Genomic DNA, 11,472 nt, shown 5'->3' on the forward strand with positions numbered 1-11,472 from the left:
GGTCAAGATGATGCTGAAGGACACAGGTATGGAGTGAGATTTGGAGCCAAGGTGCTCAATGCTCGTCAGCAAGGATATCCACAGGTTAAGAGGGAACTTTGGGGCATTGCTACTACTCTAAGGACCGATAAAGAATACTTTATTGGAGCTACCGTTGTGGTAGAGACAGATTTCTTGCCACTAATAGGAATGATTGCAAATTGCTCTACTCCGGAAATTGCCATGCTACGATGGATAGCGTATATCAAGTCTCTTAACCCTGAATTTTGTCATATTGTAGGTAGAGATAACCCTGTTGCAGATATGTTATCAAGAGCCAGATTTGAAGATGAAGAAGAGATGTTGACCACGAGTGATGATGTTGGCTTGAAGTTCTACACGTCTTCTTATCTACATGCCAACTGCGGTAGTATTGCTCATGTTTTTGAAGTCTTTTCTGAAGAGTTTTATGATGGAGAGTGGCTTATGATTGGCCGCTACCTAAGTACTCTCACTAGACAAGAAGGATGGAGTGATCAAGAATTCAGGAAGATCAGGAAAAAGGCCTATGGCTATTTCCTGAAAGACGGACATTTATGTAAGCAACCGAAGCGCCCAGGAGGGGTACCGCAACGAGTTATTTGTGACAAAACGACCCAACAGCAGGTGATTAAAGAGTTCCATGAGAGTCTATGGGCTGGACACAAAGGAGCATGGGCAACCTTTGTCAAAATTAAAGACCGATATTGGTGGAGAGGTATGTATAAAGATGTGGTTCAATTTGTGGAATCATGCTTAATATGTCAACAGTACTCTAATGTGCGACATAGAGATGGGTTGCATCCCACCTATCCACTGGCTATGCACTACAAGTGGGTGGTGGACCTTATTACAATGCCAGTAGGAGTGTGGTAGATGAGATATATTGTTCTTGCCAGGGAAGATCTTACTAATCAGGTGGAAGGCAGAGCTTTGCATACCAAAGCTACCAGTCCAGTATGCAAGTTCTTGCTTGAAGATGTTATCTCTAGGTATGGATGTGCTGGCAGAATTACTGCAGATAGAGGAGAGCTGGACGCAGATGAAGCTCGGGAGTTTTTTGCTCGTATGGGCATTAAGCTTGCCCTCACCACAGCATATAATCCATAAGGTAATGGGAAGAGTGAAAGGGGACATCCGCCTATTGTTAAAGCTTTAGCAAAGGCATGTGAAGGACATATTGGTGATTGGCCTAAACTCTTGCCATTTGCTTTGTGGGCTGATCGCACTACTCACAGTTCAGTTACAGGATTTATGCCATTCGAATTGATGCATGGGCAGAAACCCATCATGCCTACGGAGGAAGCAGTTACAACTTGGACCATAATGCCATGGGAAGAAGGTATGTCTACTGAAGACTTGCTTGCTCTACGTATTCGGCAGCCTGAGAGGCGTCAAGAGGATATTGAGCAGGCTAAAGAGAAGCTTAAGGAGCCAAGATTGAAGAAGAAGGCAGCATTTGATGGAAAGCATAGACTACGACCACATGCTATCAAGGAAGGTGACTGGGTACTTGTCTATGACAGTAGCTTGGAGAACCAATACTCTGCTATGCGGAAAATGGTGAAACGGTGGTTTGGACCATATGTGGTGCAACATGTTTTTGATAATGCGACATATCAATTGTGTGAACTAGATGGTACTATGCTTAAAGTGCCTATTGCAGGAAAAAGAATCAAGTTGTTCAAGAAGCCAGAAGGCGAGATTGTTCTAGAAGATTCTCGTTTTGATCCACCTCCAGAGGATCATGTTATGTATGCGTCAGATGATATGTCTGATGATGATTTTAATGAAGCTGATTAAGTGCAATTGGCACAGACCGGAGGCTGTGCAGGTTCAGAGGGGGTGAATGTCGTGCAACTCCGCTCCCAAGCAAAGAAAGATGCCAAGAAATGCACATTAAGTTTGATTGAAGCTTATGTGTTTAATGAACAGTGATCAAGGGCTGATTGCAGGCCGAGTTCAATGCTGAATGTATGTCAAATGCGACTGAAAGGAAAAAAATATGCTTTAATAATGTTAAAAAGTGGTATGCTTGAAGTGGACACGGATGGGGTATTGTGCCATAGGGCTGCAGTGCTCGATGTGCTCTACCGGCCAGTCTTTACGACTTGTCAATCGAAGCTACGACGGGTAAGAAGTTATGACAGTTTTAAGTTGAGTCAGTAGCAGACCTGTACCAGATTGGGCAACTGCAGATTAAGGGACAAAACTGGAATGAATGCATCAGGCTGAAGTGCTCAATTTCTGGAGCATGTCAGTCTTTTCAGCTCATCAATAGGGGTTTCAGTTGGCAAGATATGGCCAATTTAAGTATCACCGGGGGCCGGGTTCGAACCGCTCTAGTCGGCTCAGTCGAAGTGCTATCTGCATCTTAATGGCTTGCGGCAAGGTCTTCAACACTAAACTGAGCAATAAAATTCATGATGGTATTGTTGTGATAGGCGCTGCTTTGGCCGGGGGGGGGGGGGGGGGAAGAAATGTTGTGCTTGACAATGTCTTTGCCGAGATTTATGCCAAATGTGATTCCCTTACGATGACTAAGGCCGCCAGTGAAGAAGCCTGGCAAAGCCTTGGCCGACATGTGTATCGGAAAGAATCCGAAGCTTTGAATGGCCGATTTGTATGCCAAATGTGAAGCCCTTTACCAAGGCCGGCCGCCCAAAGGCCTTCTCAAAGGCCGCCCATTAAGTTACTGAAGGAGGTTTGTTTTAAAACCTAATGTGAAGCAAAGAAAAAGAAAAGGATGGCAAGCCAGGTCGTGGCGGCAGCGAGGAGGAAACAGCGCAAGCAAAGAAATGCTCGCGCAAGCTGAGAGGCTTGTCGGATGACGCCGGCAAAGAAGAGAAAAGAGCCTAGCACGCCAGGGCGCTGCTTTTTGGTGCTGCTCGCGCCAGATTCGGTGTTGGTCCAGCTTCGGCCGGCCACGTCAGCAAGAGGCCGGACCCTTTAGCGACATCGCTAATGGGTGCCTCGGTTTTTTTAAGCAAGCCTCCCGTGCAACTATATAAAGAAAGTAACGGTTTCCTTGAGAGCATGATTTGGGGGGCTCTTTCTCCTCCTCATAGACTCCTTAAGCAGGGAATTCCGAAAGCTGATGATTATCATAGAGCTGTCAACCTCCTCATAACGGTGGTGAATCCCTCTCATGCCTCAAGCTCACATGCTCTTAATCACCATAAGCTCTTGATGCTCTTAAGCTAAACTTCCTAAGCTCCGCTAATTCTCTTGAAGCTCCCTCTCATAATCTCGGAAGCTCCATAGCTTTAACTCTTAAGCACCATCTCCGAACCTCCATAACCGGAAGTTCTTAATCTAAACCTCCTCCTAATCTTATGCTCTTCTAACCGCCTAATATGCTCGGAAGCTCTATACTCTTACGCTCTGGATAACGGAAGCTTTATTTTCTTAATACCCATATCCGAGTCTCCATAGAAGGAATCAAAGCCTGCAGGATCATGGAACTGAGCTGATGCCTGATCTCAATTCATTAGCAGAAGCAGAAGGCGGTATTAAGCAGGTCGACATCAATTTTCTTGTTTAGCACCTGGTTTTAGCCAGGATTTCTTCTTGTAAAGAGCATTTAAGCTCCATTAGTGATCGATTAATTATGGATTTTGTCAATCAACTGGAGATTAAATGGACTGCCTGTTTTAACTACTGCTGTCGGTAATTGCATCTGCTACACCTTGTTTTCCGCACCTCTCACAGCTAGGGCCCGGTGCCTTCCCGGCTCACCTTTCGCACAATTATCCCCTGACAACGGGCAATACGAATCATAATTTAATGCCAAAACTTGCTATACTAAGCTCTAACAAAGGTGTATTAACCTGGGTACCTGCCATATTTAGCAACCCCCGTTGTCCAAAAATGTATTTTTTCCAAATTTAGGGTACGGGTGCAGTTTTTTTAGACGGTCAAAACTGACCGGTCGGGTGACCAAAAACTTACTATTTTTGGAAAATTTCCACAAAAATTATTTAGTTTCACTTTTGGAAGCTATATGACATTCTAAACATCACGGCATCGACAGATTTTGGAAAATAGCTAAAAATAGTAACTTTTTTCATTATGATTGTTGCATGGTACAATGGTGTTCTTTTAGCTTGGGGTCGGAGACCTTACATTTGCCATAGTTCTGTCACACAACAAGAAACAGGCACAACTTCGTTTCATGACCGTATCTAAGCAAGAATAGAAAGCTAAATCCTATAACTAAAAATAACAAACCCCAGAGGCACCTCATCAAAAATTTCACTGCGGTAGCTGCCTCAATGAATAGACCAAGCCTACTTGTTCTTAAACCTCTCAAAAGTAAGCCAATACCCACCATGTAACCTAGGGCCATCCACCAAGTTTTATGTAAGATGGCTCCTCCTCATTGATTCTTTTTAGAATAATTTCTAGCATTACTTTCTTAGTCATAAAAGGTCTCAAGAAAACCTATTAACCTGCATTGCAGAAAGGATACATCCTTTCAATTTGTTTCACTGCCAGTATACATGCCCATGACAGGTCAATAGACATATACTGAAAGAAGTTCCTGAGCTCGAAAGGAGCATAAAAAACTAGTGCCACAGATTCCAAAAGGCCAGTGGAAGTTGACAACCATAAGCAAGCAAGTTATGACATAGCAACATAACATTCATACTTCGACACTAGTATAGCCGGGACATGCATGCGTTCTATCACCATATCTAATGTGAATCATAACACATCCATGAAGCTCGGACAGTAGTTCTGTAGCAGTATCTTAAGTCATGTGACATTGAGTCGGAGCAGCCAGCTCCACAATAGCTTCCTTATCTTTGCCTTTTGCCATAGAGCCAAACACACTAACAATGCACACACTTGCTAGCAAACCCTCGCAATCCAAAGGTACATGCAACCCTTCACTAGTACACACACACACACACACACACACACACACACACACCCTTCACTAGTACACACACACACACACCATAGAAGCACATAGGCACCAATGCTAAGTGAGCAAAGGAAGCTCACCTTTTGTAGGGAAGGGTGCCAGTAGCCAAATCCCCTCCACAGCAGTATGGCGGGTCCGAACTTCATGAGGGAGAAGAGCATTTGGTGCCACCTTGTACACACACACACACACACACACACACACACACACAGAGAGAGAGAGAGAGAGAGAGAGAGAGAGAGAGAGAGAGAGAGAGAGAGAGAGAGAGAGAGAGAGAGAGTAGACTCTACCAGGAATGTGCCACCACGTCATCATGCGGATGAAGACAAGGTTATACAAACAGAGTCAGGCTAGCCAACTCAACCCCACTATCCTACTTAAATCCTCCTATAGTGTTAGGTACCATACATTAAGTATCCTCCTATAGTGTTAGGTACCATACATTAAGTATCCACCCACTAATTTTCCACATTAGAAAGTTACCTAGTGAATTCAAACCATTAATCACAAGATCTTTCCTAGGCCAATACTAGTTATTGAGACCAGTCACCAGCTTATATCCACCTAGGAAGTGGCAACAAGTCACTCCTATATATCACCAAGAGTTAAAATGCATATAAACAACAACATGTGTGTGTGTGTGTGTGTGTGTGTGTGAGTGTGTGTGTGTGAGAGAGAGAGAGAGAGAGAGAGAGAGAGAGAGAGAGAACCCAAATGCAGAAATCCGGTTGAGTTGATCAAGGAGAGTCGACCAATTTGCTTGTTTATGTGCTCTTGTTAAGTCATCTTTGAAAGTTGCAAACGTGGTCCACAAAAAGGAGCATTGTGTACAAAATTCAAAAAATCAATACAAGGAGAACTGGTGAGGTCCAAAACAACAAATTTCTTGAGCTATGAAATACCAATATAAATAGAATTTAATATCCAACCTTTATATCAATATCCAACCAATCAATCATAGAAAGACTAGAGATCCTTTGTAGAGTTTTAGTGTTCCATGCCATGAGTATAAACACAAAACACCCCAATGCCAGCAATAAACCAAAGTGATGCCTTTATCATGAGGTAAAAAGCCAAACCATATGACTAATAACCAGCTAATTAAAGGTATGAACATAGTTATTTTCTATAAATATTAGTAATGCAAAAGCAATGAGCAAGGAAAATCCAATATCATGAGGTAAAAAGCCAAACCATATGACCAATAACAAGCCAATTAAAGGTATGAACATAGTCATTTCCTATGTATATCAGTCATGCAAAAGCAATGATCAAGGAGAAGCCAAGAGCCAACATTACTAGGAAGCAAATTTCACCCAAGGTAAGCATTAATAAAAATGGGGTGGATAAACATTAGAAGGAAAGGGCAGGATATCGAGACTTAACCAAATATGTTGTTCAAAACCTTCAATAGTAAGTCTAGTCATCAAGGAACTCAATAGAATTATGGTATTCCTATTTTAGAACATAGATTCATCCAAGTCCAAGTGTTGCAGACACTAAAAAAAAACAATACCCAAAAAACTGAGCACAAGAAAAATCAAGGTAGTAGTATCAATTAGCAAGTACAATTAAAGGTGCACTTGAGATTTAGGTAGGCAACCACACACTGTATGCGAATGAATTCATGCAAAGGCAAATATCCCATCATTAAAACATCATGTTTACAAATTGCAGGTGAAATTTTCATTTAAGAAAAACATTTCCCACATCCCAATAGAAAAGATCAAAACAAAGTACTGCTAGGTATAATTTTCAAGCCCACCAAGACATAATACCCTAAGTAAAGCAACATTAATAGAAGGAACATTTTTCAACCTAAAGACCAACACCCAACCAGTTATCAACAACATGAAATTTAAAGTGAGATAACTAGCAGCAAAACTTGATAGGGGCATGGCAAGTGATAGATCTTCAAAGGACAGTCAAAACTAAGTGAATTCAATATACGGTTTTTCTTTCCCAATTATCTCAGCCTACAATAAAATCCAAGATGTGAAAGAGCAAGGATTCAACATCAACCTTAGAGAATTTTTATTATTATCAGGTAGAGCATCAAATGCCCCATTTCTTTATAGGTGAATCTAATGAGAACAAAACACAAGTTAGTTCAAGTAAAGAGCCACTATGCAGATCAAGATTAGCAAGAACATGATGCAAAATCAAATCTCTGAGAGCCAAGTAGAACCAATAGAAATGCCCAGTTCTAGTAGAATCATGACAAGAGACCTAAAACTACAGTTAAGAAGTTAGTCAAGCCAATTCCTAGAAGCAAACTCATGTATAACTAGTAAGCATCCAATATGAGCAAAAGAAAGTTTAGAATAGTTAATCAGATAAGCAATCTATCATGTATACATGGTAAACTAGTCCAACAAAACCATGATGTCCCATCAAACCATGTAATTGAATGTAAATCAATCAAATACATCAAACAAGGGACTACCCATATAATCTAATGGCAACCAACCTTGTAAATCAAACAAGGGACTGCCCATGTCAGGAACTACCAAATCCTAACCCACTTAGTTTTGTTTTAACACAATCAGGCCAGTAGGAATCCAATATAGCCAGCATCATAGGGTAAAAAACAATCTCAGCAACACACCGATAGTTCTCCAATTCCCTAGAAGCAACCCTTTTAGCCAAACAACAACTGAATGGTGCGCAAATCTTCCATGCTCCAAATTATAATGGATCACCAATCCATCTAAATCTTTCTGTAAACTATGTAAATCAAAGCATAATCCATTTATCCCCAAGGGCATAAATACACGACAAAGTGTAGTGTTCTAATCAACAAGTGTTATTTAGGCAGTACCACATCAAATGAACAGCAAAAAAATAAGAAAAGGCCACCGTCGTTCTCTCTACACTTTCTCTAGAAAACAGTGAAAAACCTAGTAAACCAAGTCTAAGCGAGGGATGAAGAGATCCCTCACCTTATATGGAAGCTGGGAAGCATGCTCGATGCAAGAAATCACCATCAACCATTGCCAAGCATGGCAAGATCAATTTCCATTAATAAGGAACAAAAGCCAAGCACCTAGCCAGGTACATGTTAGCCAAACCATGCATATAATGTAATTTTAGTAACTTGATCAAGAATCGATGTATTTTTTAGAATTATGGTTACAAGTTAGCATACCTTGGAGTGCTTGGGAGTATTGGTGAGAGAGATGATGCACAAGGCAAACATTAGACCATGTGAGCATAAGAATACCCTTTGTGGTGGAGAAGTAGAGTACAACATTTTGATGCCCTAGTCCAAACCAAGGACTACTCCTCAAGATCATGGGAACTTCATGGGAGATAAAGCAAACAATTTTAATGGTGAGAACTAACATCTAACTTTCATGGAGAGGAACCCGTCATTAGGTATCGTACCATGTCCACAGTAGGAGGGGAGGTGAGCCTTTCACCCGAGAAGTATCCGTAATGTAGAGCTATCTGTAAAGTATTAAGGGGAGAACACAGACAACATTAAGGGGGGAATAGAGCTGTGCACATCTAACCTTCAAGGAGAGAAACCCATCATCGGGTATTGTACCATGTCCACAGTAGGAGGGAAGGTGAGTCTTTTGCCCGAGAAGTACCCGTAATGCAGAGGACCAAAGGAGATAAGCATTGGAGGCCATCGTGACAAGGGTGTAGCACATTCATGCGTGTAGCGAAGTCAACAAGCGGGCTTGATTCACCAAAGGGAGGTGAAGTGGGTGGAGAAATAAATGAATGAAATTTTACAATCAAGACATCAATTGAAGGGGAATATCCCATCAAGAATCCCACTCATGAAAGTTGTTTAAAACTTTGATCAAACAGTCAAGGTGTTGAGGAGACATGTAAGGTGATAACACCACATAAGCTAGAAAAGGGATAAGGGAAAATAAAATAGCCATTAAATGAACATGAGCCATGTTTCCCATCATGACAATGCCATCACGAGAAAACAAAAATTTACTAGGGGAAACTCCCTCCAAGGTTTGAGCAAGTCAACCTTATTGTAATAGGGTGAAGGGCCCTGTCAAAGCTATCCAACCAAAAGAGTAATTGTAGAAAATAAACTAAATTGTGTGTGTGTGTGAGGTGCGCACGTGCGCGTGTGCACCTTTGAGAGAGGTGTAGACTGTCGCGCAAACTCTGGCCTGCGCATCCTCTGCCCAGCGTGCCTGTGACTGCAGATTTCCCTTGCCTGGGGGCTTTCAACTTCAGCTAGCAGTTTTGCACGCACTCTGGCCTAATTCAGATTTTGCCCCTTCCTCTGTGTGTGCGTGTGTGTGTGTGTGCACGTGTGTGTGGGTGTGAAAGGAGAGCTACCCTGACGCGAGAAGTTTCCTTGCGTGAACTGACCTTGCGCGCGCGAATCGCCCTACGCCAGCTGCTTCCCCGTATGAGTCTGCCTACCTGCGAATTGCTGCAATTTTGTTTTGTCTGCAGCTTCAGGCTCCTTTCGACTTGGTTGTTCTGTGTGAGGGGTGTTGCTATGCGATCGCTGCTGAACATCTGCAAAGGACTTTTGTCGCCAGCAACAGGCTTTACAAGTGTGCAGGTTATAACAGTGTGCTGTATTTTCTGCAAAAACTTGTTTTTGGGCATTAGAAGATTTTCTTCTCAACTTTAGCAATCTCAGTTGTTTGGAATTTTGTACAAAGCAATCCTGTATGTACAGTCTTCAGGTTGGTAACTTGGTACAGAGAAAGTCTACTAATATAATAACAAAAAGAGTGTGTTTTTTCGAAGTTCAGCTGTCTTTATAATCCAATAGATTTTGTCAGTACAAAGACAAGGTTTTTTCGGTCATGGCAGAAGAGGCTGTATATAAGCATAGGAAACAGGTTGACCTTTCCTCCATGGATGCTGCAGATATTCTTAAAGAGTGTTTGTTGGAGGATTTCGCGGATGCTCGGGATGCGTGGGAAGGCCAACAACCCCTACTGAAGTGATTATTCCGGTTCAGCAATTGATGGATCTGGTTGCACAGTATGCATTGAATGCCGTTATTTTGTTTTTCCTTGGCAAAATGCCATCGGCACAAGATGTAGGTCAATGGGTTGACTTTTTGTTGAAAAGACAAGCAGTTTGAGGGGTGTATTTTGGTGCCCGCGGGTTTTATGAGGTGCTGTTGGAAGACATGGATGCTCGTTCGCGCTTGTTGGAAATGTCGCCTTTGTTTTTCAACATGCAAATGACACATGTTTTGCCATGGGTGCTAACTAAAGATTATTAGAGCCTGATACGACACAAGTGCCCGGTCTGGGTGGAAACAGTCGGATTTCTGAGGACTTGGAAACATTTCTTGCCTATTTTGGCTGTGCAATTACGAAAAGTGATTTGCCCCCCAAACTTGGATACTAATTCCAATAGATTTTGCGTACTATGGGATACAGACGTGCCTACACCGAATGATATGCAAAAGTCCATTTAAACTTAAATGGGGGAAGTTTGCACGTGCTTGTTTTTGTTGTGGAAATTTTGGCCATATGCAGTCTCAATGTCAGGAATCCTTGTTTAAACTGCCACCATCTGTTGTTCCTATGACTGGAACTCGTGTTGTTCCTCTATCTGCTTCGTCTGCGAAGTCAAAGACGGGGGAGTCTAATGGCAAAATGCAGGCCAAGAAAGGCAAAGACTCCATTAAGAATTTGGCCAATACGCAGACTGCTGCGAAGACTGATAATAAAGGTAAAGCTAAGCTGGTAGAGTCTAATGATGGTTGGCAAATTCCCAAGAAGCTGGCAAAACCTCGTGTTTCTCCTATTTCAAGGAATTATGTACCTGCTATGGATGGAAGAGGTGGTGGAACCTCTGCATCTACATTCCATGATCATAAGTCCCTGGTTGAAGTGTGGGATAAAGTGGTCCATTCCTATAAAGACACTTTGCTTGGGTTGACATCTGCATCGTTGTCGATGTATCCAAATCCCTAGCAAGGGATGCATATGGATTCTGCTGTATTGAATGGTAGTATGGAGGGGGATGTGCCTATGGGAAACACTACTTGATGATTGTGCCTCGTGGATCGTTTGTAAATATTGTACAGATGCATTCTCCTATTAGATGTTTGACGTATAATGTGTGCGGATTGTGCAACCATGATAAGTGGAAGCTGATCTGGCATTATGTACATACAAATAAAGCAGATATAGTGGTACTACAGGAGCATAATCAACATGATTTTGTTGGCCAATCATTGTATTATGCAGTATTTTGGATTTCTTATGCTGGTACTGGTTCTTGTTTGGCAGTTTTGATGATGGTGTGTCATGAATTGCAACACACACACACCTAACACCAAGAGTAGTATTGATACTACTCAAAGACGTATTTACTATATTTTATCCCTTGGTTTCCGTCCTAGATAATTTTACTGAGGACTAATCCTTGTAGGATGGGACTCTCTTCCCACGGCCCTTATAGGCTCTCGTGGTCGGTTGAAGGCTGAAGAGGCTACCAGTTCTTTACCTTTTGTTGTATATTTCTCTAATTAAAATTTTATGGACTATGCAAAACTTAGCACTATCTCA

The 11,472-nt window shown here is 42.0% G+C and overlaps 1 pseudogene; it reads left to right on the forward strand.

Annotated features, from left to right (window-relative positions):
- Nucleotides 1–873: 873 nt before the first annotated feature.
- On the forward strand, nt 874–9,891 carry LOC147456461 (uncharacterized; annotated as a pseudogene).
- Nucleotides 9,892–11,472: the final 1,581 nt, after the last annotated feature.

This window comes from Adiantum capillus-veneris, chromosome 6 (assembly GCF_014529385.1).
Source record: "Adiantum capillus-veneris isolate H3 chromosome 6, ASM1452938v2, whole genome shotgun sequence".
In the NCBI taxonomy this organism is placed as follows: domain Eukaryota; kingdom Viridiplantae; phylum Streptophyta; class Polypodiopsida; order Polypodiales; family Pteridaceae; genus Adiantum; species Adiantum capillus-veneris.